The 25,504-nt window shown below is 43.3% G+C and overlaps 1 long non-coding RNA gene across 2 annotated transcripts; it reads left to right on the top strand.

Moving 5' to 3' along the window:
• Positions 1-5,101: 5,101 nt before the first annotated feature.
• LOC117675904 (uncharacterized) lies at positions 5,102-20,815 on the top strand. 2 transcript variants are annotated; one of them, XR_009622631.2, is made up of 6 exons: positions 5,102-5,190; positions 16,627-16,918; positions 17,051-17,230; positions 17,760-17,823; positions 18,695-18,851; positions 20,096-20,815. It is a non-coding gene; the product is annotated as an uncharacterized LOC117675904 (long non-coding RNA). The 2 variants fall into 2 exon arrangements; XR_004594298.3 differs by lacking the exon at positions 20,096-20,815 and having other exon boundaries at positions 18,695-19,376.
• Positions 20,816-25,504: the final 4,689 nt, after the last annotated feature.

Raw genomic sequence — 25,504 nt, 5'->3', positions numbered from 1 at the left:
GAAAGAAAAAGAAAGAGAAAAGCATGAACTTGTTTAAGTAACATCCTTTATGGGAGCGGCTACAGCTTAATTTGTTTCTACATCTAATATAAACATTTTTTTTAAAAAAAATCTTACTCTTCATAACAACTTCGGGGTCTTTTATTTATATTATTTCCAAGTTCCACAAAAAAAAAGAGGAATATTTATCCAGGGCATTAAAATATCTTCCTGCGCTGATGTCTTTGGCAGAGGAACGAATGGTATGTTTGCTTTTCTGTGGGATAAATGCCCTTTTTGGCCCTTCACTCTTAGCGCAAATTAAACTATTGTTTAATTTTCAGTTCATCTTTTGAAAGCTAAATGTTCCGAGCACTGTTAATACTGGATTAATTTTTAAACTCACAAATCAATCTAGTTCTTTATATAAATATTTTACCAACCACATTATAAATATTGTGGCTGCTCAAAAAAGGGGAACCCTTCAATGGGCAGATCTTGAGAAGATTTGAGGGTCGTTCGGAAGAGAAAACCCATGTGGAAAAATGCTTCCTAACCAAATAATGCTGAACAAAAACCACAAATGGACGTTACACAGATAGAGTAGAGAGAGGGAATGTCATCCTTTGACACACTAACGTGCAACGAGAGATGCTTTTGGAGAATACAAGATGGTTGGGCACTTTTGAACCTCATCTGCTCAACCAATGGGTCCTTGGGGACTCCGTTTGTGGCTCCCCACTGTTATAAAGCAAGGAAGAAAGCACCTGCTTTGAAATAGCCCCCCTCCCCCCCAATGATCAGTTACAATACAGGTGGACGTCTGTAAGCTATTAGTTTGGAAAACCTTTCTGTACTGGAAGGGGTGTCAGATAGATCGTTGTACTTTAAATACTTGGTTGGTTCATATGATGGATGTATATTATTAATGAATTAAATTCGTACATTGCCCGACTCCCAGCAGCCCCATGTGATTCACTTATAGATATCTGGTAAACTGTTATGAATCATTTTTACTGCAGCAGCTGTAAATTAAAAAAAAAATGAATCAATCAATCCCAGATTCTTAGGCCTCCCTGTCTCCAATTTCCAGTTAAAACTCAGAGAAGTAAATCAGATTCTTTTGGGAGCATTTGGCTGCCTGCTGTATTGCTTCTAAACTTGCAACTTGGGAATAGCAAATCAGGTTTCTGCCGATGTCTCAGCATAGGTTGTGCATGTGCCAAAGGAATCCTTAATGTCATTTTCTGAAAGGAGCAGACACAATCACAATGGTTCTTCAGTTTGGGTGCTTCTTCAACAGGGACCTTGGAGGTCTTTCTCACACACCGTCACTTTCACAAAGCAGAAGTTAAACAGAAAGTCTTAAGCAAAGGCAACTCCCTGGAAAATAGATGGTTGCAGGGAGGACCACCAAGTCACTCCATCAAAACTAGAGATAGAACTAAGGCATGTAAAGCCAGAGGGATCTGGGAGGCTCGATAATCTTTCACTCTACAAACTCACGAAAGATACATCCATGGGTTGATTTATGCAAAGAATAAGAAACTGTACTACATTGAGCAAGTGAACAACCAATAGTCAAGAGAAACTCCACTGTGAACGTTTGGGAAGAACCTAAGAAAATGACAGAGAAGAAAACAGAGTGAGAGAAGCAATGATTTTATGGCTTCCAACCGTAAGAAAGTCCACTCAATGATCCTTTCACCTTTAGGAGGTTTAGTTTTTTGAGGATTGCCGACAATTTCTAAGCCTAGATGCACTGAAATAGGCTATTGAAATAGAAGGCTAAATCATATTTCGTCATTCTTCTCAGGCCAACAGGACATGGTACTGCTGACTAATCCCTCCATTTAGATATTAACATATAGAGCCTTATTGTTCTCCCTTTCAGAGAAAGCATAGTAATTCCCTCAGCATGTGGTGGGAGCCTGTCGCATAATCAGGTCAGCCCTTCAGCTTCTGAAAGTCAGCTGCAGAGGGAAAGTTGCTTCTCCGGTCTTTCAGATTCTAGGGTTCTGGAACAGCAGGTACAATTGAGTGATGCACAAAGAGCCCAAGTCTTCTAGCATCACCTAAAATCTTGTGGGATGAGAGTTGAACATCACTGACCAGAAAAAGGACCTTGGCGTCAAGTTGGGGAATCATAGACTCCTAGGGCCTGTAGGGTCCTCAGAGGTCTTCCTTGCCTGCCCAAGGCAAGAGTTCTTATACCATCCCGGACAAATGCTTGTCCAGTCTTTTCTTGAAAACCTCCAAAGAAGGTGACAAGAAGGACAAGAGTCAGCTGATGGTCAAGTGGCAAATTTATGCTGGGAGTCATTGAACAAAGAATTGGAATTTAAAAGTTCTGATTAAAATAATGGTTGTGACCACACCAAAAATTCTTAGGATAATTGTGGCCACTATCTCTTAGACTCTTTATTACAACTAGAAAATAAGAGCAAGGCTTTTTGAGCAAATCCAAGGTTTATGGCAGCTCTTGGCCTTGTCCTCCCCAAAGGCTGCTCCCTCCAGCTCCCTCCTGCAATGCCAAGAGTTTCAGGGTGAGGACGCTCCTGCTCAGTGTCCACATTACAGTATCCCAAGGTAGCTGTTGTCCAGCCTCCACTTGAACACAAGGAAGAGGAACAACGGGCTCTCTTGCTTTATTGTTATCTGGACTCATATCCGAAGCAGAACTGTGAAGGTTCTAGGACAGGGAAGCTCTTTTGCTTCTTTCCATCATGCATCACTGCTAATTGTCCAAACTGGCTGCACAGGTTATGTTGATGGGCTCACATAGTCATGTATGAATATTTCATCAGACGACTGGGAAACTCAGTACTTCCCTTCAGAGTTTCAATTGGAATCCAAGCGGTGGATTTTGAAATGAAATTGCATAATTTACTCAGCTCTCAGTTTTCCCTCTATCATTTTTTTTAATGCTTTTTACCCTGGAGATAGTTCATGCATCTGATGGCTTGCAATCCATCTATGTTTCTGCCATCCCACACAGAATTAGGGAAGGTTAGGTTGCAAAGGATCTGGGAGATCATTTTGCCCAATCTACCTCCCCAACAGTTGGCCATCTGGCTTCTCTTTATATATCTCAGGGAAGGAGAAACTGCCAATGTTCCAGGAAGCCTGTTCTATTGTTGAATGGCCCTAACCATTAGGAGATTATTTCCTTGTAATTTAAACACTTCATTTCTTGTCCTGACTCTGGAAATGACTCCAAACCATTTTGCGGATGTTTACATGACAGCCTTCAGACACAAGAAGGCAACGGGGATATCTGCCAGGATATTCCTGCCAAGATTTCTAGCTAGTTTTCCACCTTGCAGGCTCTGAATCATCTTGGTTGCTTCCTCAATGCCATTTCCTAAATGGGATACTCCATAGTGGACACAGAGATGGTTTGAAATTGCAAAGTCATAAGATGTTTTCTGCATCTTAATGCTTTATTTCTATTGAGGAAGTTTAGGATTGCCTTGATTTTATTACTTTTCGCAACTGCAGTGTTAGCTTATTAAAAAATTAATGAATGTAAATAATTTTACAACTGCCCAACCTGTATTTGCCACTCTAGGCAAGTAACATACCCTTGAATAACAGACTAAAACTAAAACAATTATGCAATACAAGGCAGTACAAACTAGTCCAAAATTACATCATGTTCAGAATCCCCGACCATTTTCCAGATGGGTCAGACAACATCCTAACCTCAAGGGTCTGCTTGCCTGAGACTCTTGCCTCGTTCTATGCCATGGTCATACAGGGACCACACTTAACAACCTGAGTCCTGAGGTTACAATGGCAACTGGGACTGCTGGGAGTTCCATCACTTAACGAAGTAGACACATGACTTCATACTTGACGAGCACATCACTTAGTGACTCCTGGCTCCAATTGCTTTCATAATCTGAGAACTTCTGTCCTCTCTGGCACTAAATCAGACAGGCAGAAGAAACACAAATGGTGGGAACCTCTTGATAGTCAAACCAGAGCTTAGTTAAGTCAGGGAAACGAGCCATTTGGTAGGACTTCCTGGAAAGCAATTTTAGAGGGGAAGAAGATCCAAAGAGGCTATGAACATATGAAGAACAGTTAGAGGAACTAGGTTTAACTAGTCTAGTGAAAAAAAGGAGTGACATAATAGCAGAGTTCCAATATTTGAAGGCTTGCCCCAAAGAAGAGTGGGTCAACCTATTCTCCAAAGTATATATGAAGGCAAGACAAGAAGCAATGGATGGAAACTAATCAACCTAGAATTAAGAAGAAATTTCCTGACCATTAGAATAATTAACCAATGGAACAGCTGGCCTTCAGAAGTTGTGGGTACTCCATCAATGGAGGTTTTTAAGAAGACACACTTGTCTGAAATATTATAGGGCAGTGCTGAAATCTAAAATTTGTTACTACTGGTTCTGTGGGCATGGCTTGACGGTGATGGTGGGGGTAATGTGAATGGGTGGGCGTGGCCATTTTTTTTTTTTTTACTTTTAAAACCAGTTTTTCTGCAACCTCTTCGGTGAAGAAGTTGTAAAAAATGCTTTCAAAAGCCTCTGACGATCCCAGCTGAGCCGCGTGATCGTCAGAGGCTTTTTTTTTAACTTTTAAAAGCATTTTTTGGGCTGAAGAGGTTGTAGAAAAAATGCTTTTAAAAGTAAAAAAAAAAAGCCTCTGATGATTGTGTGGCTCAGCTGGGCATTGGTGGTGGTGGGGGCAGGGATTTTTGCTACTGGTTCTCCGAACCACCCGCCTCCATCGTTACTGGATCAGGCAATCCGGTCCGAACTGGGAGTATTTCACCCCTGGTATAGGCTCTCCTCCTTGAGCAGGGGGTTGGACTAGAAGACCTCCAAGTTCCCTTCCAATTCTGTTATTCTGAACAGTGCTGCAAGGCCTGGAGCAGTTAAATTCTTATGTTTTTCCACAAGCACATGTAGTTTGTGAACCCTCTTTGAGGCATTCTCCAGAGTAATCCCTTCCTTCTCTTGATCCCCCATTTCTTAGTCAAATAAACATCTCCCTCCTGCCTGGGTGACCTCTCTCTCTCCTCCCTTCACACAGCCCCTGCCTTGGGTCTCCAGGGCAGCTGACAGTTGACCTTCCCTGCTGAAGGATTTTGGGGCTTTGCTGAGAGGTGAGGACATTTTGCTCAGGACACTGAAATTAAGCAGCTGCTCCTGGCTGAGCTCTTGGACTCCAACCACACAGCCCGGATGGGTAAGAGAGCCTTTCCATTAACATTTATAGCTCTGTGATCATTAATGTTGGCGGAAGGTATGTCTGAATGGGGCATCTTCAATGATAATTGGAAAGTAATCCTTCCAGGTCAGAAAGTCAGTATGGTGCAGGGGTTAAAGCACCAGGCTACAAACCAGCAGGCCATGAGTTCTAGTCCCTCTTTATACACAGAGACAGCTGGGCCAGTCACTTAACAAAATGACAGGCTGGAAGGGACCTTGGAGGCTTTCTAGTCCAACTCTCTGCTCAAGTAGGAAACCCTATACCATTTCAGACAAATGGCTGTCCAATCTCTTTTTAAAAATCTCCAATGATGGAGTGGCCACAACTTCTGAAGGCCAGCTGAAGGCCACCGGCTGATTGTTCTGTCAGGAAATTTCTCCTTAGTTCTAGGTTGATTGGTTTCCACCCATTGCTTCTTGTCTTCCAGGAAGGCCCCTGGAACCAAGAAATCCAAAATATCCATGCCTTGCAAATGTGGGTGAGGAGCAATGGGGCTACTCTGTCCACTTCATCTCCTCCTTCCTGCTTGTTGAGCATGAACATCTAGAGGCATGGATGTGCCATCTTATTAGTGTTTCCCGTTATGCAGCAGATTCTGCTACCCAAGCACACAGAAATAACCTTAAGAAAGGATTTATGCAGGATCACTTGTAATTTGGGGCGGAGAAGCTTCTTTAACCAAAGAGACAATTTTTTAATGCTCAGTATTTGTCCACCAGACTGATACTCCACCAGAGTTGCCGCAGAACTTCCCTTCCACTTCTAGAGTTTTATGGCAGGCTTTTTTTTTTTTTAAATTTGATTTATATGCCGCCTTTCTCCGGAGACTCAGGGCAGCTTACAATGCGTTAAGCAATAGCCTTCATCCTTTTGTATATTTATACAAAGTCAGCTTATTGCCCCCAAACTGGGTCCTCAATTTACCTACCTTAGAAAGGATGGAAGGCTGAGTCAACCTTGAGCCTGGCGAGATTCGAACCTGCAGTAATTGCAGGCAGCTGGTCCAGCTTTAAACCTGGATCTCCACTCCTAATGAGCCCTGGTGGTGCAGTGGTTAGAATGCAGTATTGCAGGCTAATTCAGCTCACTGCCAGGAGTTGAGTCCTCACCGTCTCAAGGTTGACCCAGCCTTCCAACCTCCCAAGGTCAGTAAAATTAGGACCCAGATTGTTGGGATCAATACGCTGATTCTGTAAACTGCTCAGAGAGAGCTATAAAGCACTATAAAGCAGTATATAAGTCTAAGTACTACTGCTATTGCTATTGTGAGGTCTTCTCCAATACTGCAATCGTTTTGATTCCTTTTTAAAAATTGATTTTACACTTTTTAACACTAGCAACCCCTAGTAGTTCTCAATAGTTGTAAGAAGCCTCCTGGAAACCTTTCCTTCTGCTGTGGTGTCCTGGGCAAAGGATTGTGGAAGAGGGGAGCTGGCTAAAAGCTGGAGGCTACACCGGATTCTCTGATCAGCCAGTCTCTGTTGTAACATCTCTCAGGCCAACAAGAGAAACAGTTCCTTGCTTTTTCTGGCTGTGGCTCTGTTGATCTGGGCCTCTTTTCTTTCTCTTTGGGGCCTCCTCCTCCTCCACCTCTTCCTTCCAGTAACCTCCATGAGAAGGAACAGAAAGAAACGTCTACAGATTGCAATCTTTCTGCCAACGTAGGTAAGAATGTTCATAAGCAATTGTTACTGGGTGGGAGGAAGGCAGAATTATATTTCACACCCAAATATGCACTCATGTAATTTAGAGTGGGGGGAGGAATCCTTGAAATGGGCAAATTACCACCGAGGAGGATGGAAGGGCCATTAGAAATGTGAGATTTCTTTGACAGTTTTTTTTAACCAGCTAAAGTGATCTAAGGCGTTTAACTTTGATTTATGACTAAATAAATATGGTTAAATAAAGGCAGTTTTCTCACTATTAAACTCAATTGTCACCTTTCACAGAAATGATAATGATGATTGCATTTCATGGCAAGGTTTGTGATGTTTCCAGATGATCTCAGCCATAAGTCAGTCCCCATAATTTTGAGGTTTCGGGACTCAAGATAGCCTGGTTCTTGGTAGACTTGGGCAGAGGTGCCAGACTAAGTAACAGAATAATAGAATAACAGATTTGGAAGGGATCTTGGAGATCTTCTAATCCAACCTCTTGCTCAAGCAGGAAACCCTATACCATTTCAGACAAATGAGCCTTGGTAGTACAGTGGTTTAAAGCACCCTGTTATTAACACAGCTGCCTGCAATTACTGCAGGTTCGAATCTTACCAGGCTCAAGGTTGACTCAGCCTTCCATCCTTTCTAAGGTAGGTAAATTGAGGACCCAGTTGTGGGGGCAATAAGCTGACTTTGTATAAATATACAAAAGTATGAAGGCTATTGCTTAACGCATTGTAAGCCGCCCTGAGTCTCCGGAGAAGGGCGGCATATAAATCAAATTAAAAAAAAAAAAAAAAGGCTGTCCAATCTCTTCTTAAAAACCTCCAGTAATGGAGCATTCACCTACTTTTGGAGGCAAATCATTCCACTGATTAATTGTTCTCATTGTCAGGAATTTTCTCCTTAGTTTTAGGTTGCTTCTCTCCTTGATTAGTTACCATTAATTGTTTCTTGTCCTATTCTCTGGTGCTTTGGAAAATAGGTTGTCTCCCAAGTTCTAAAGACAGCTGCTTAGATATTGGAACTCTATCCTGTCACCCCTAGTCCTTCTTTTCTCTAGACTAGACATACCAAATTCCTGCAACCATTCTTCATAAGTTTTAGCCTTCCAGGCTGGATCCTCAGTGTTGGAAACTGCTTGAATGGCCTTGACCCAGCTTAGCTGTGCTTGTTCAAACTCATTCCTGAATCTACAGCACATTTTAGGAAGCTTGAGTACCCTCCCTAGGATGGGGAGGGGAACCTCCAGGGATAATTTTTGGGGTCAGTGTAAGTGTAACACTGTCTATGGTGAATAACAGGCAGGCAAGCACAGGCTTCAGTAGACCTTGGGGGGTGGAGGCAAGGAAGGCTGGAGCCCAGATAACAGGCCATTCCTAAGTAGAGATTAAGGAGCACAACTGGAAACGACCTCAATGGGGAAAAACATGGAGCAGGAAAAACATCTCAGCAGGAGATGTCAACATGGCTACTGCATGAAAAGAGGCATCCAGGAAATTCTTCAAGGTTGAACTTCCACCCTTTGCTCCTTGTCTTGTCCTCAGGTGATTTGGAGAATAGGTTGACTCCCTCTTCTTTCTGACAGCTCCTCAAGTATTGGAAGACTGCTTCCAATACTTTCCTGAGCCTTCTCTTTATTAGGCTAAACATACTGTAACTAGTCCCCTTAGCTGCTCACCATACGATTTAGCCTCCAGGCCCCCAATCTTCTTTCTTGCTCTTCTCTACAGTCTTTCCAGCGGGGCCCTGTTGATGTAGCCTAGGACTGCACTGACTTTTTTGGCAACTGCAGTGCATCCAGTTTTGGACACCACATTACAAAAAAGATGTTGAGGCTTTGGAAAAAATGCAAAGAAGAGCAACTAAGATGATTAAGGGTCCGAAGACAAAAATATATGAAAAATGGTTGCTGGAATTGGGTCTGGCCAGTCTAGAGAAAAGAAGGACTGATAGTGGTGACTTGACAGCAGTGTCCCAGTATTTGAGAGGCTGCCACAAAGAAGAGGGGGTCAACCTATTCTACAAAGCACCTGAAGACAGAACAAGAAACAATGGATGGAAACGAATCAAGGAGAGGCGTAACCTGGAATTGCAGAGAAACTTCCTAACAGTGAGGACAATTAACCAGTGGAACAGCTGGCCTCCAGAAATCGTGGGCGCTCCATCACTGGAGGTTTTTAAGAAAAAACTGGACATCCACCTATCTGAAATATTATAGGGATGTCTAACCTTTTCTGAACCGAGTGCCCAAAGCACGCGTGCATGTGTACAAATGTGCATGCATGCCCCCGAACCCCCAAATTGTAAGGCGTGCAGCCCCTGTGTATGTGCCCCACCCCCTGCAAAAGTATGCCCCCACCACACATGCCCCACCCCCAGCGCATGTGGGCCGAGACGTGAAGACCAGGTGGCTGGCAGGAGGTGTGCATGCATGCACAGCAGAGCTGAACTGGGGCGACAGCTCATGTGCCATCCGAGAGGCATACCATAGGGTTGCCATCACGGTTATGGGGTCTCCTGCTTGAGCAGGGGATTCGACTAGAAGACTTCCAAGGTCTTTTCAGCTCTACTCTGATTGATTGATTGACTATTGGCTGATACTTAAGTGGTTGTCCACCAGGACTCATAAATCCTTCCCACAGTTACTACTGTTGATCCAGGTACCTATGCATTTTGTGCAGGACTTTACATTTTTCACCACTGAACTGCATTTTGTTAGATGGGGTCCAATTCTCAAGTCTGTCAAATTCCTTCTGAATCTTGAGTCTATCTTACAAAGCGTTGGCAGTTTCCCTTAGCTTGGTGTCATCCGCAAATTTGATGAGTTCCCCTTCTATCCGCTCATCTAATAATTTATGAAAATGTTGAACAGCGCCAGGCCCAAAACAGACCTTGGGATATCCCACTGCATGCTTCCTTCCTTGTAGATGCAGTTCCATTGAGGACAATCTGCTAAGTGTGGTTGGGCAGCCAACTGCAAACCCATCTGGTGCAGATGCTGCCTATCCCATATTGTTCTAGCTTTTCAGAGGTGGGTTTCAGCAGGTTTTGACCAGTTCTGGAGAACCGGTAGCGGAAATTTTGAGTAGTTTGGAGAACCGGTAATAAAAATTCTGATTAGCCCCTCCCCCATCTATTCTCTGCCTCCCAAGTCCCAGCTGATCGGGAGGAAATGGGGATTTTGCAGTAACCTTCCCCTGGATTGGGGAGGGAATGGAGATTTTACAGTATCCTTCCCCTGCCACGCCCACCAAGCCACGCCCACCAAGCTATGTCACGCCCACCAAGCCCACAGAACCGGTAGTAAAAATTTTTGAAACCCACCACTGTAGCTTACCAAGAAGTAGGTTGAGATCTATTTTGTCAAATGTCTTAATGAAGTCCAAGTATACAATGTCCACAGCGTTTCCTGGATCCACTAATTTCATCACTTTATCAAAGAAGGATATAAGATCATGTCTGGCATGATTTGTTTTGAACAAACCCAGTAATCACCTTGTTTGTTTGTAAATGCTCACAAATCAGTTGCTTATCTTTTCCAGGATTTTCCTAGGTATTTATGTTGAGCTGATTGGCCTATAATTTCCTGGATCCATTCTCCCCACTTTTTGAAATTGGAAGCACACCAGTGCTTCCTGGGAAGTGTCCTCTTGCCATGCAGCCTTCTTCACCCTCAGGCACAATTCAAAGTTGCCATAAAAATGATGTCTTCCTTCTCCTGGGACCGTGGAATTGGGTACACCTGCATACGTCTCTATTTGCAGGGTTTTTTTTCAACAATAAGATCTTTCTTCTTTTCCCAAAAAATTATTTCCTTTTTGGAAGCCAGGATGGTTACTGGGGTGGGAAACCAACCCACCACGATTTCTTCCATTCCTGAAGTGCTGCCAAACATGAGTTTTTCTCCTGTACAGGATATTTGGGAAGAAGTAGGATAGGGTGCAGGGTAGTGGGACAGCTGAGAAATGGACTCTCCTCTTGGGGGAGGGTTGTCAGCGGTTTTCACATCAGGTCAGATAAAGAATGAGGACGGGGTGATGTTTAGCCAATATTCTTTCAATTGACCGAAAACAGCTAGGCAGGGAAGAAGCTCTGGGAGACAAACGACCCCACTTTCCACTTTAACCTCTTCCCTAAATTCCCCTGAATTAGCGCTAGCAAAATCCAGCAAAATCTTCGATGTATTGTACAAACTCAGAAAATGGGATGATTCAGCCACTGAGTCATTGTCCAAAACATTCTTACTTTACAAAAGTAGTTTGAAAGCAAAGTTGTCATTACATCACCTTTGAACCAGGCTAGAAAAGGAAAGGGAAAGGTAGCAACGGGCCCAGGTGTGTGAGATGCGGTCAGAGGTTGCTTCTCTTCTGTGCAAAGAAAAGCCTTGAGTAAAGCTGAGGTATGCTCACCTGGCACATTCACCTGCAGTTGCCATAGCAACTTGGGACAAAGGCACAGAACAAAGTGACAGACTGGGGAAGAGAGGAAGCAAAGTCAGCCAAATGTGTGCAATTCTGGTTCTCCCCAAGATAGGTTGTAGGTTTCTTTCCCTCTCGGGAGGATAATGCAGGACAGGGATCAGGCCATTTTCAGTGGGGAAGGTGCACAGAGTTTAGAAACCTGGATTTTAAAAGGCCACTGAGAGGGTGGGGTGATGTGATGATATAGCAGAATAAGAGAGCTGGAAGGGACCTTGGAGGTCTTCTAGTCCAACCCCCTGCTTAGGCAGGAAACCCTACACCACTTCAAACAAATGGTTATCCAACATCTTCTTAAAAACCTCCAGTGTTGGAGCAGCCACAACTTCTGGAGGAAATTGTTGCACTGATTAATTCTTCTAACTGTCAAGAAATTTCTCCGTAGTTCTAGGTTGCTTCTCTCCTTGGTTAGTTTCCATCCGTTGCTTCTTGCCTTGCCTTCTGGTGCTTTGGAAAATAGATTGACCCCCTCTTCTTTGTGGTAGCCCCTGAGATATTGGAATACTACTATCGTGTCACCAGAGGTGGGTTTCAGCAGGTTCTGACCAATTCTGGAGAACCAGTAGTGGAAATTTTGAGTAGTTCGGAGAACCGGTAAATACCACCTCTGGCTGGCCTGACACCCATTTATTCTCTGCCTCCTGAGTCCCAGCTGATTGGGAGGAAATGAGGATTTTGCAGTATCCTTCCCCTGGAGTGGGGTGGGAATGGAGATTTTACAGTGTCCTTCCCCTGCCATGCCCACCAAGCCACACACACAGAACCGGTAGTAACATTTTTTGAAACCCACCACTGCATGTCACCCCTTCTTTTCACTAGACTAGACTTCTATATATCATCAGAGGAAACAGACCTAAGTTTTCCCCACCTAAAATTAACTTAATTAAGCCTGCTTAAAAGCTGAGTTGGCCGTGTGTCTCCCAGGCAAGGTGGTTGGTCGAAGGCCGGTTCCCAGCCCTTGTCTTCCATCCACCCAGGATGGTGGATTCTCCAAGATGCCCAGGGAATTGGGCTTCCCAGGACTATTACTGGAAGGCAGCCCAAGTTTGCTGTAGCTGCGGGAGAACCTGAGTTTGGCTTGCAAGCAATGCAAGTCCTGGGAAGCAGAACTCGAAGGTCTCGTGGATAACAGGTAAGATGTAGTCAGGCAGGAAGGATAATCTTTTCACATTTTAAGTAGCAAGTTTCTTAGATGTGGTTTAGATCAGGGTCTCCAACCTTGGCAACTTTAAGCGTGGAAGGACTTCAACTCCCAGAATTCCCCAGTCAGCAAAGCTTAAAGTTGCCAAAGTTGGAGACTCCTGGTGTAGATGATATAACAATTATGGCTCAATCATTGGCTCAAAATTTGTCCTCAGTTAGTACCTATCCATGGGGACAGAAATCACAAGTGGATGTCACAAGGTTCAATCATGGATCTGGGCCTGCCACTCTTTTTTTTAAATATAACTTTATTAAATTTCAAAAACTGCTAAAAAGCAAGGAAAGAAAGCAAGAAAAGGGAATTAAAAGTATAACAAGAAAAGAAAAAACATGAACAAAGATATTGAAAAAGAGTAAATTCTAATGTTCTTCAGGATAGATGCAGTGGTGGGATTCAGCCAGTTCATACCACTTCGGGAGAACCGGTTGTTAACTTTCTAAGCAGTTTGGTGAACTGGTTGGTGGAAGAAATCATTAGGACAGAGAACCGGTTGTTAAATTATTTGAATCCCACCACTGGATAGATGCATATAAAGAAGACTCGTATTAAATGAAATTATTAAACCAAAATAAAAATGTTACATATAAAACATGCACAGAAAATGAAAGCAATACATTTCTATAATTCAAACAGAGCTAGTCATTAAATCCCCAATCAGAGTTTCATTTCTATTTTTCCCAAGCAAGAAGTCCAAAAGTGATTTCCAGAGGGAAGCAAAATAGACACATTTTTGTTTTTCATCAAAGTGGTCAATTTTGCCATCTCGGCCAGCTCCATTCATTCCCCAATCCATTCCTCCATTATCGAGGTTTGCAAACATTTCCACTCCTGGGCATGTGGAAGCCTTGCTATTATTTTCATGTATGAAAACAAAGTCCCATGTTTCCTCTCCATCTCTCACCCTGTCATATCTAAAAGAAAAACCTCTGGTTTTAGTTGCACATCGATTTTTGACACCTTCTAAATCAAAGTACATATTTGGTCCCAATATTTCTTAGTACTCTTACACGTCCACCAAAGGTGATAAGAGATTCTTTCACAATGCTTAAATTTCCAGCACTGATATGACATTCCCTCGTATATCTTTGACAATTTATCAGGTGTTAAATACCAATGATATGTCATTTTATAAAAAATACCCTCAAATTATAACTCAGTGTAAACATCAATCTTTTAGTCTACATGTTTTCTCATTGATCAAGCGTAATATTATATCCCAAGTGATTTGTGCATTTAATCATACAATCCTTAACATATTTGTCCTCCTGATTAAGTTTTGATCGCAATTGATATAACTTAGCAATGTTCATGATTAGAACATTAGTCCCTTTCAAAATTTATTTATTTATTTATTTATTTATTTATTTATTTATTTATTTATTTATTTATTTATTTATTTATGAAATTTCTATACCGACCTACTCCCGGAGGACTCAGGGCGGTGAACAGCCAAGATAAAATACAGATCATACAAATATTAAAAATCCATTAAAATTATTAAATATTTTGGCCAAAAACAAATTTGAAACACCCAATTTGTAAAACAGATTAAATGATTTAAAAATTTAAAAGGGAGAGTTAGGCCAGGCCAGCCTGCTGAAATAAAAATGTTTTGAGAGCACGACGAAACGTGCGCAGATCCAGGATCCTCTGTATCTCCGGGGGGAGCTCGTTCCAGATGGTAGGTGCCCCCACAGAGAAGGCTCTCCCCCTGGGGGCCGCCAGTCGACACTGTTTGGCCGACGGCACCCTGAGAAGCCCCTCTCTATGGGAGCGTACTGGTCGGTGAGAGGCTATTGGTAGCAGAAGTTTCGAAAGCAAAGCTATATTTTTCTAATCACTTGGATGAGAAGGTGGAGGAAATGCTAATTATATTTTCAGGGGATCCAAAAATAAAAACCGAAACAATGCCAGTCAGTGAAATGGGGTTGCTTGTTTGGTCTGGTGTGATCCACAACCTACAGCTATTTCTCCTCAATTTACCAGATTCCCTTTGATCTCCCTCTTCTCCCAAGAGGATATAACCTGTCAGGCATCAGGTACAAAAGGAACATCTTACAAAAACAGTCCATTTGATGATGAGTGCAATGGGACAGAAAGTTTATTCTGATCTCTGTTGGAAAAGAAAAGACACTCACAAGAGAAACAAGGGGAAACAGGGACATAAAAAGTTTTTTTTTCATTACGTCAAAGCACGATGGTACATTTTTAAAAAAACAACACTTCAGTCAACAAGGAAAGGTGGAGGGGGTGCTCAGAGTCTCTCTCTGCAGGTCTTCTAGCATTGGGCACGCCTCAAAAGAGGAGCCACATTGCTTAATACAGGTCTATCTTGGTAGATTTGTGTCACTCAATAAATAATACAACTGAAATCCTAGTAAAAACCACAGAGTAACACAGCCGCAGGGCTAAGGCTGAACAGACGTTTGTTTTCCAAATAGAGTCAGACAAGCAGCCTCCCCCTTGGCTCTTCAGAAAGGAGGGAACAGGTGTAAGAAACCCACAAGGGCCAGTTTCAGCCCCAGAGCAAAGATGGGGCAGGCCCAGAGGCTTTGAGTAGCCCCCTGGCTTTGTCTATTACAAATGGACACTAATCAGATGTTGTGGAAGATGGCAACTTTTAAAGAACTCTGTGTGGTGAAGGAACAGTCAATATCAAAATAGCAATAGCACTTAGATTTATATACCGCTTTGTGGTGCTTTACAGCTCACTCTAAGCAGTTTGCAGAGTCAGCCTATGGCCCCCAACAATCTGGGTCCTCATTTTACTCACCTCGGAAGGATGGAAGGCTGAGTCAACCTTGAGCCTGGTGAGGATCAAACTCCTGGAGTGAGCAGTGAGTTAGCCTGCAATCCTGCATTCTAACCATTGCACCATCATGGCTTTTCTCGAACAAACCTGGACTTCGCTGTAAAAGAGCTGAGCTGGAGTTCATTGAGGGGGTTTGCTGACAACTCCCCCTTGAACCATTAGCCTTCCAGTTGCCTTTTCATTTGGTCTAGCTTGTTTTCTCAGCTCACCTGGTTTAATGGGGAAGGATTTCTATGCCCATTTTTTAGCAAGAGGAGATATGGGAAGAATTCAGCCCAGGAAAAACCTAACAGATGCCTTTGCCTCCCAAAAGAGCCTTGGTGGCGCAGCAGACTAAAGCACTGTTAAGTAACACCAGCTGCCTGCAATTACTGCAAGTTCAAATCTCACCAGGCTCAAGGTTGACTCAGCCTTCCATCCTTTCGAGGTAGGTAAAATGAGGACCCAGTTTGTGGGGGCAATAAGCTGACTTTGTATAAAAAAGAATACCGCTTTGGGGGGGGGGGCAAAAAGCCCTACTAAGCAGGTATATACAAAAGTATGAAGGCTATTGCTTAACACATTGTAAGCCACCCTGAGTCTCCGGAAAAGGGCGGCATATAAATTGAATCAATAAATAAATAACTAAAAGGTAGACCACTAGAAGGTCAGCCATATTGAATTTACAGAGATGTAATGAGAGAAGGGGTAGAAGTTGCCGGAACTTTGGGGAAGAGTAATCATGTGATATAGGAATTCAACCTAATGCAGGCACAAGCCAAAGTCAAACAAGGGTCTTTGGGCTTTAAGAGAGCTGATTTCAACCAATTTAGAGCTTGGGAAGAATTCCATGGATGAAAATCTTGAAGGGGAAAACAACTCAAGAAGCTTAGGAAATTCTGAAAAATGAGAGTATAAAGCCCAGTCTAGCACAATACCATGAAAAAAAGAAAATAAGAGATCCAAGAAGAAACCAGCATGGTTGCATAAAGAACTCTGATAAATTGAAAAGCAAAAAAGAGAAGTATAAAAACTGGAAAGGGGGACACATAGCTAAGGCAGAATACTAGTATATGAACCTGCAAAACTGAAGTCAAGAAAGCTAAGGCTCAGAAGGAACTAAGACTTCCAACAATTACAATTTTTAAAAATTACATATTATATTAAACATTATATATTATGTTTAATAATAAGCATTATAATAATAAACATTATATTATAGACAGAGGTATGTCTGATTTGTTTATTAACAAGTATTTTCCTGGTTCTTTTTCTCAGCAACTTTCAAGTATACCCCTGGTGGAATGTCCCACTTCTGAATCTGGCAATTCCCAGATAAGTTTTGCTTATTTATTGGATTCAATTTGATTTGTATAGCCCTGCATTTCACATGTATGACTGACTGAAGATTCCCCTTCACTCTATAAGCAGGAAGGATGTCAAGGCTAAAATTCTTGCTCCACTGTGCCTTGTCTTTTGCTGAAGTGAAATAAGCTCTCCAGGTTGAGAGCTCTCGGAAAGCAAAATTCTCCAGCTACATTCTAGATTTGTCAGGATGGCTTATTTATCGGTGAGCATACATGTACTGTATATTTATTTGGCAAATCCTGGTTCCTGACCTATCAGTATGAAGAGCTGTTTAATTTGAGGAGAGGGTGGAAAAGGCAAATCATGGAGTGTTGGGTTTTATTCTTCTGTTCAGGCAAAGCAACGAGTGGAGATGACAATCCTCCAAGGAGGTTTTGGTTGCCTGCCCACAGTCAACCCTCTGGCAGAGCTGGAAGGAAACTGAGGCACCTGAGGAACTCTTTGCTGAACAAAAAGAAGGAGGATCAATCAAACTGTGGGGGCACCTGCCCTCTGGAATGAGCTGCCCTTGAAGGTTCGCATGATCCCCGACCTACGTACCTTTCGCCGTGCCCTTAAGACTCTTTTGTTCCAAGAGGCTGGCCTGGCTTAGAAAATGAATTTTAAATTGGGTGTTTGTAGCTTTTAATATAAGGGCCAAATTTATATATTTATTTTAAATTGTTTTTAAATTTTGTGAGTATTAAAACGGCTGTACACCGCCCTGAGTCCTTCGGGAGAAGGGCGGTATAGAAGTTTAATAAATGAAATGAAATGAAATGAAACAAACACGTCTGTAGTATGAAAACTAATTTGGAGTCCTCAGGACCCCACCAGCCCATAAATTACCCCATGCATGTGTGGGACACTTTGGGGTTCAGAAGAGATACATTAAAGGAGAGGCATTCAGAGCAGATCAAGGCACACGGACTAGGACATGATGAGGGAGGTGTTGAGATGTGACTTCTTATCATGGATAAGAATGTTAATGATAAGAAAAATGGGGGGGGGAATAAAAATGACTGAAGCCAAGGCTTGTGATTAACTAGCTGTCTAATCCTCAGGTGAACCTCAACAGAAACTCCCAGCCACACCTTGTGATCAGGAATTCTTATCGCTTTTCTCCAGGTAATCATGCTGCCCTCCATCTGGGCAAACGGAGTCTTGGAAACCTTATCACCTTGCTGGCTTTGCCCTCTGCACCCCACTGAAGCTGCCTTTGTGCAAATGATGGATGAGCCCAAAGGTTTTCCTTAGTGTGTGAACTGTGGCTGCACAGATGTCAATTAATAAGCTATTACCTTGTAACCAGCAGGGCCCACCTAAGGACTCCCTTTAGAAAGGGGTCCTGTTATTTGACTCTCCTGGGCAAAGGCCTCTTGCTGAAGACCAACAAAAGTCCTGCCAAGGCCAGCATTCACCGTGCCTAAGTGCAGTAAATCTTTGGCTCCTAGAAGCCCGGGGGGTCCAATCTGTAGGCGTCTTCCCCCGTGAGGCTTGCTTTCGCTGTCCATTGAGTCTTGTGGGCTGCCTGTGAGATTCAATGCTTTTAGCTGTTTTTATGTTTTTCCTAGTTTTGCACGCCACCCAAAGTCCATGTTGAGACTCCAAGGTTCCATCCAGCAGTATGATTCTATGCAAAAATCCAAATAAACTCTCTCAGCTAACTCATGCCAGGCTGGGAAACAGCTGGGAGCAGGGGACTATTTAGATCAGGGGTCTCCAACCTTGGCAACTTTAAGCCTGGCGGATTTCAATGGAGTTGAAGTCCGCCAGACTTAAAGTTGCCAAGGTTGGAGACCCCTGATTTAGATCTTCATGGATCACAAGGAACGTGGCAAATCTGGAGTTAGCAAAGGGGAAAGTCTTAAATGCCCAGGAGGTCATAGAAACCTAGGACTGGAAGAGATCTTGGGGAGTTCTAGTCCAACCTCCTGCTCAAGGCAGCAGTCCTTACACCATTCAAACGCTTGTCCAATCTTTTCTTGAAAATCTCCAGGGATGGAGCAGCTACAATTCCAAGAGGTTTTAACGACTCTCAGAAAGAGTGCTAATGACCAGATGATTGCAAAGAATAGAAATCCTTCCGTTCTCCTCCATTCAGTCAGAATTGAAGAAGCTTCTTGGATGATGAAATGTCTTCAAGGAAAAACAAAGTAGTCCATTTGTCTTTTGAAAACAGTACCTTTGGGACATCCGGGGGGCAAGTTGTTGGAGTCTCTTTTTTTTATTGCGATGACCAAAACTGGGCACAGTATTCCAAGTGTGGCCTCACTAGTGCAGTACACACTGGTACTATCACTTCATGTGAATTTGATACTATCCTTTTGTTGATGCAGCCCAGAACTGCATTGGCTTTCTTGGCAGTTGCAACACATTGCTGGCTCATACTTACCGTATTTCTCAGAGTATAAGACGGACCTTTCCCCCCCAAAAGAGGCTGAAAATTTGGGTGCATCTTATACTCTGAATGTAGCTTTTTCAAAGCTTTTTTTCAGCCCTAATGAGGCCCTAATGAGGCACTAGCGAGCGATCTTCCCAGCTTTGCCTGCTCCCTCGACTCTGTGCTTTAATGAGGCGCTAAAGAGTGAAGCAATCACCCTGCTTTGCTCTGACTCTCAACTGTTCTTTAGAAGCTTTTTTTCAGCCCTAACTAGGCGCTAGCCGAGTGAAGTGATCTCTTTCCCCCCCCCGCCCCCATTTGCCTGCTTTTCTCATTGCTGCTTCCTCTCAGCTGTGCCTTAGAAGCTGTTTTTTATTCCCAAGCAGAGGTTAAAAAACCAGCAAACTAATGTGCTGAAGCTGAGCAGACTAAGGACGCTAGCCAGATGAACACCTGGTATGCAGATTCCCCCCCCCATTTTCCTCCCCAAAAACTAAGCTGCGTCTTAATACTCCGGTGCGTCTTATACTCTGAAAAATACGGTAAGTGGTGGTTCATTAGGACCAGTGATGGGTTACTACCACTTTGCCCCGGATCGGGTGAACCAGTAGTGGCAGTGGTGGCTGGCTCTGTCCTCCCGCCTGGACGTCTCTGCGCATGCGCAGAAGCATTGCACGCATGTATGAACGCGTGCATGCCCACAAGCGAACCGGTAGCAACGGGATTTGAATCCCGCTACTGATTAGGACGTCACTCTTACAGCATGATATAGGAAGAAGGATCATGGGAGGCTGAAGCTGATGGCAGTTTTTTGTGGCCTCTCCTGAATTGTCGCTGCCCACCTAGTCTAAGCATCAGATGAAGGCCTGTTGCAGCCCTCCCTCCTTACAAGGCTCATCAGACCACCTGCAGACATCATGGCTAATATAACCAAAACCTTCCACTTTATACCACTCCTTTACCTCACATTGAATTCTGCTATGTGCTGATCTTTTCCTTATTGCTCCTCATATACAGGTAAAACCTTGGAAAAAGTAGGGCTACAACCTATCCTGCTAAGTTCCTGTCCCAAGCTCCGGAAATCATTCTGCACAGAAAGAACATCTTTTTCAGACTGGCCATTGGTGCCAAGATGGACAACTTCTTCAACATCACAGTCCTTACTAGCTTTCTTGAGTATCTGAACAATGCACCTCTTTTCTCTGCCGGCAGTAGCACCTGGCAGACAGCTCACCTCTTTCAAAACCTCCACCTCCTTTCCTAATTTGACATCTCTTACAATTGAATCACCAAGCAGAAAGTGGCTTCTCTTTTTAGATATCTTGCTCTTCTCACATGACGGTTGTGTAATACCTGATCCACATCTTTCCCTGTCCAAAACAACTTCTTAGTCTCAGAGACGATTCTCCTTTGAGTTATCACCGTCATCACAAACAGCTTGACCTGCCATCTTAGTATCCCCATGAAGGTCAACAAGGACACTGTATCTGCCTGGCAGGGACAGAGTGAAACGTTTGTGTTTAGGATTCACAGCTCTCACCCTGCCAGATCTCACAGTTGTCCATAGTGCCTTTCTCCTGCAGGATCTTTGTGGCAGAGGGGGCTGATAGCGGGGTAGTTCAATAGAACAGGACCCCTGAGCTGGACACCAGGGGTGGGTTCTAAATTTTTTACTACCGGTTCTGTGGGCGTGGCTTATTTTGTGGGCATGGCTTGGGGGTAATGTGACTGGGTAGGTATGGCTAACTTTTTTTTTTTAACTTTTAAAAGCATTATTTCTACAACTTTAAGAGGTTGCAGGAAAACATGCTTTTAGAAGCTTCTGACGATCAGGCAAATCTGCTGGGATCGCCAGAGGCTTTTAAAGGGATTTTTTCCCCCTACAACCTCTTTGGCTGAAGAGCAGAAGAGGTTGCAGAAAAAATGTTTTCAGAAGCCTCTGAAGATCCCAGCTGAGCCGTGCGATCATCAGAGGATTTTTTTTTAACTTTTAAAAGCATTTTTTCAGCCGAAGAGGTTGTAAAAAAAATGCTTTTAAAAGTTAAAAAAAAAAAAGCCTCTGATGAGGTGGGCAGGGTAAGCGAGTGGTGACTGGGCGGTGACCGGTTCAGGGGCGTGGCCAGCCAATGTTATTACCGGTTCTCCAAACTACTAAATTTTTTTACTACCGGTTCTTGTGAACCGGTGTGAACCGGGAGCATCCCACCACTGCTGGACACCCAATTTATGCCCAGGGGGTACAGATACTCTAGATCAGGACCCCAACCTCTGTTTCCAATCAGGTCATGGAAATAGTGGCCAAGCATGCAAGCATGCATGCACATCCCCATACAGAGCAAGGGGCAAGCATGTACACGTGTGCTCCACTTGTGTGAGTGGGAGGTGCATGTGCACGCTGCTTGCATAAATGGAGCTGTGGACGTGTGCGCGCTTGCTAGCCGCTCATGCAGAACCATCCCACTCACCATGGCCAGCTTGCCATGGCCAACTCACTGTGGGCCAACTCACCCTTGGACAACTCAACCCTTGAGTAGCAAGGGTGTGCACATGAAAGCGATTGAGAGTAGTTATGAAATAACACAGCAACACACAGATACACTGAGTTGTGTTTACTTTCAGGAAAATAGTAAGGCACAGTCCAATAAACAGTCCAGGTCATACATGTATAAAGCAGTAGATAGTTAAACAATATGCCAAGGATAATCCAATAACAAAGTCTTCTTACCAGTCGTTGTAGTCATACACAATAACAGTTGCAAACAGTAGCAAACACAGCAAAGAGCAGTAACGATCAGCAAAGAGAGAAACAAATCAGATTTCTAGCTCCCTCTTAAGGACATTGGCTACAAAGCTAACCAATCAGGACACAGTATGATGCAATACAGCAGTCTTAACACTATATTGATGGTTTATATATTGCCAGCCCAACAAGTTAGGTAATCATCATTTCCTTACATTAACAATTTAATTTAATTATTTAAAATAATTTAAAAATAATTTTAATTTTTGTCATTCACATTTCATTCTATCCCTCCTTTTGCATCCTTTCTTTAATGATAATATTCGATCCATTTCTTTGATATTAGTTTAACTCTTGTCTCGTAGCGAGCTGGCATGGCAATTTGTCCTGCAGTGAGTTGGCCACGGTGACTTGGCTGTGGTGAGTTCAGCCGTCCTTCGAGAGCCAGCAGGAGTTATGAGGAGCACTTTTAAAACTATGATTGAGGCTTGCAAACTATGAGTTTAGTCAAGGCAAGCTAGCGGGGAAATCCCCTTTTGTCTGGGGAAAAGAAAGAGCTTCAGTCAAAGCTTGCCAACCTGGTTCCTTTGATATTAAGCACATTAATTTGCTGCCTGGCCCTTGAATATATGGGAGGCGTCTGCTAATTGTTTTAAAACTTTGCCTCTGATCTTGTGTCATGAGCTGGATTGTTGGATCTGGTCCATTTGGCTCTTGGATCTGTGCCCATCTTTCTCTAGTAGGTCCTAGACCTGGCCAGGATGTTGATGGGGCTGGCCTGGTGGTACAGCTTTTTTTTTTTTAAAAAAATATAAAATGTATTTTTTTATAATGGTGTTGTCTTTTTCTTCTTTCTTTTGATAATTGAGTGACTGTATCAATTTACACAATAAATGAATGAAACAAGTCTGATGTTTGAAATGCTAGTTCTGACCTTATTGGCAATGCCTTATTTCATCCAGTTGTAATTGCTTGGGCATGTACCTAAAGTTGAAAGGAAGTTTACTTTTTTCTTACTTTTAATAAAATTAAATTTTATATTTCAAGCTTTTTTCATAGCTCGAGAAGGAGACTGAGCAACATTTCTGTAGTTCTACACCAGGTCATGCCACCAGGATGGAACTGGGCCACAGTGTCTCTACGTCGGCAAAGGCCACGGATCAGCCACGGGCGGATTGCCTGGGGCCTGGCAAAGCTCTTCATCTCTTGTGCAGTGAACACAACAATAGCACTTTGAACCTTGAGATAATCCTAAATCATGGTATTCTCTTGAAAGGTTTGCTCTTCCTCTGTTTTGTGTTGTTTGCAAAGTTGACAACTATGTTTTCTAAACGCCTTTGCAGGTCATTTATAAATATTGAATGGTTTCACAGTCCTCTCCACACTTTGCTATAAATTCATGAGAGATTTAATTGAATGCTTTGCTGAAAAGATTCACTATGTCTGTTGCATGTCCATGGTCAGTAACTGATCTCCTGTACCTCCCTCCCTCTCCTTCTCCCTCTCATCTCTCTCCTTGTCCCTCTCATTCTCCTTGAATATCTCTCTCCTTTCCTTCCTCTTTTTCTCTTTCTTTTTCTCTCTTTCTCTCTTTCTCATCTCTCTCCTTCTCCCTCCCTCCCTCTCTCTTTCTCCTTCACCCTTTCATCTCTCTCCTTCTCCCTCCCTCCCTTCCTCTCTCTTTCTCCTTCTCCATCTCATCTCTCTCCTTCTCCCTCTCCTTCTCCTTCTCCCTCTCTCCCTCCCTTCCTCTCTCTTTCTCCTTCTCCCTGTCATCTCTCTCCTTCTCCCTATCATCTCTCTCCTTCTCCCTCTCATTCTCTTTGTCCCTCTCTCTCTCCTTCCCTTTCTCTCTTTCTTTCTCTTTCTCTTTTTCTCATCTCTCTCCTTCTCCCTCCCTCCCTCCCTCTCTCTTTCTCCTTCACCCTCTCATCTCTCTCCTTCTCCCTCCCTCTCTCCCTCCCTTCCTCTCTCTCTCTCTCCTTCTCCCTCCCTCCTCCCTCCCTCCCTCTTTCTTTCTCCTTCTCCCTGTCATCTCTTGCTCACACCTCTGTCCCCCTCCCTCCCATCCCCCCTCTCTCCATCTCAGATTGATTTGGTTGACTTGCTCCTGCTAACTCCCAACTGGCACCTACCAAACAGTCCCTGTTTCTTTCTAAATGCTTGGAACATAACTGCTTAATAAACTCCTCCCGTTTGGGCAGTTGACTGGTCTGTTGTTCTCCAGGTTGACACTTTCCCTCTCTTTGAAGAGAAAAACAACATTTGCACTTCTCCAGACTTCTGGCATTGCATCCCCCTCCCCCCCAAATGTCTCAACGATCACAGAAAAAAAGATGAAAGCTGGAAACTATCACTTCTGTGTCAACATATTGCTCCTACTGCTGACAATTTTTCCCTGGACTCCGAATGCAGTTTCAAAAATGCTTGAACCACAGAATACAGTTATTCACCACTGACACCATTTGCCTACCTCACTCCAAAATGCTACCTTGGTATCCCTTCTGGATTCATTTGTTTGCTTGCATATTACATTTATATGATACCCATCTCACTCATAAGGCTGCCCACAAACAATAAAAAGATAAAAACAATTGGAATTAAAGAAATTGAATAAAAATTAGAACCCAGAAGGCAGGTGGCACAAGGGAGAGGGAAAGTTGTCCTATTCCGCCACAGAAGATGCCTTTAAATCATCGACATTTGGCAGATGGTTCTATTGCAGAATTCCAATGTTATTCCGAAATAACTCTATTCTACTTTTATTCCAGAAGAGTGCTTGATATCAGGTGATAACTGGTTCCTCTTGAATGCCCCACTGCAAAATGCTTTGCCAAAGGAGAACAACATTTGTCAGATGGCTGAGCCATCTGTCAAAGCTCATCTCCTCCCAGCTGACACTGAAGAAGAGAATTGGTGGGTGCTTATCAGGCTGTGGCTGGTGGCAGTTGACGGGAGGTGAAAGGAAGCCAGGGACAGCTCCCCTCTCTGTCCTTCACTTATACAGAATGCAGGTAGTCCTCGACTTACAACAGTCCGTTTAGTGACCGTTCGAAGTTATCGCAGCACCGAATAAAATAACTTACAATCGTTTTTCACACTTATGACCATTGCAGCATCCCCACTGCAATGAATACGAATAAAATTGGGATGCTTGGTAACTGACTCATATTTATGACGGTTGCAGTGTCTTGGGGTCACGTGATCCCCTTTTGTGACCTTCTGACAGGCAAAGTCAATGAGGAAATCAGATTCACTTAACAACCGGGTTACTCATTTAAAAATTGCAGGGATTCACTTAACAAATGCGGCAAGACAACTTGTAAAATGGGGCAAAACTCACTTAACATATTTCTTAACAACATCAATCTTGGGCTCAATTGTGGTTGTAATGGACTACCTATACATACAGAGTTGGAAGGGACCTTGGAAGTCATCCAGTCCAACCTGCTGGCACCAAGGGTGAAATCCAGCAGGTTCTGTCAGGTTCTGGAGAACCAGTAGCAGAAATTTTGAGCAGTTCGGAGAGCCGGCAAATACCACCTCTGGCTGGCCCCAGAGTGGGGTGGGAATGGCGATTTTACAGTATCCTTCCCCTGCCATGCCCACCAAGCCACGCCCACAGAACCGGTAGTATAAAAAATTGAATTTCACCACTGCTCTGCACTGCTGGTTCTACCTTAAAA

Source organism: Pantherophis guttatus, chromosome 12 (genome assembly GCF_059756535.1).
Source record: "Pantherophis guttatus breed Tessera chromosome 12, ASM5975653v1, whole genome shotgun sequence".
Classification (NCBI taxonomy): Eukaryota; Metazoa; Chordata; class Lepidosauria; order Squamata; family Colubridae; genus Pantherophis; species Pantherophis guttatus.
The sequence above is the reverse complement of the archived record's forward strand: the minus strand, read 5'-3'. Positions and strand labels throughout refer to the sequence as shown.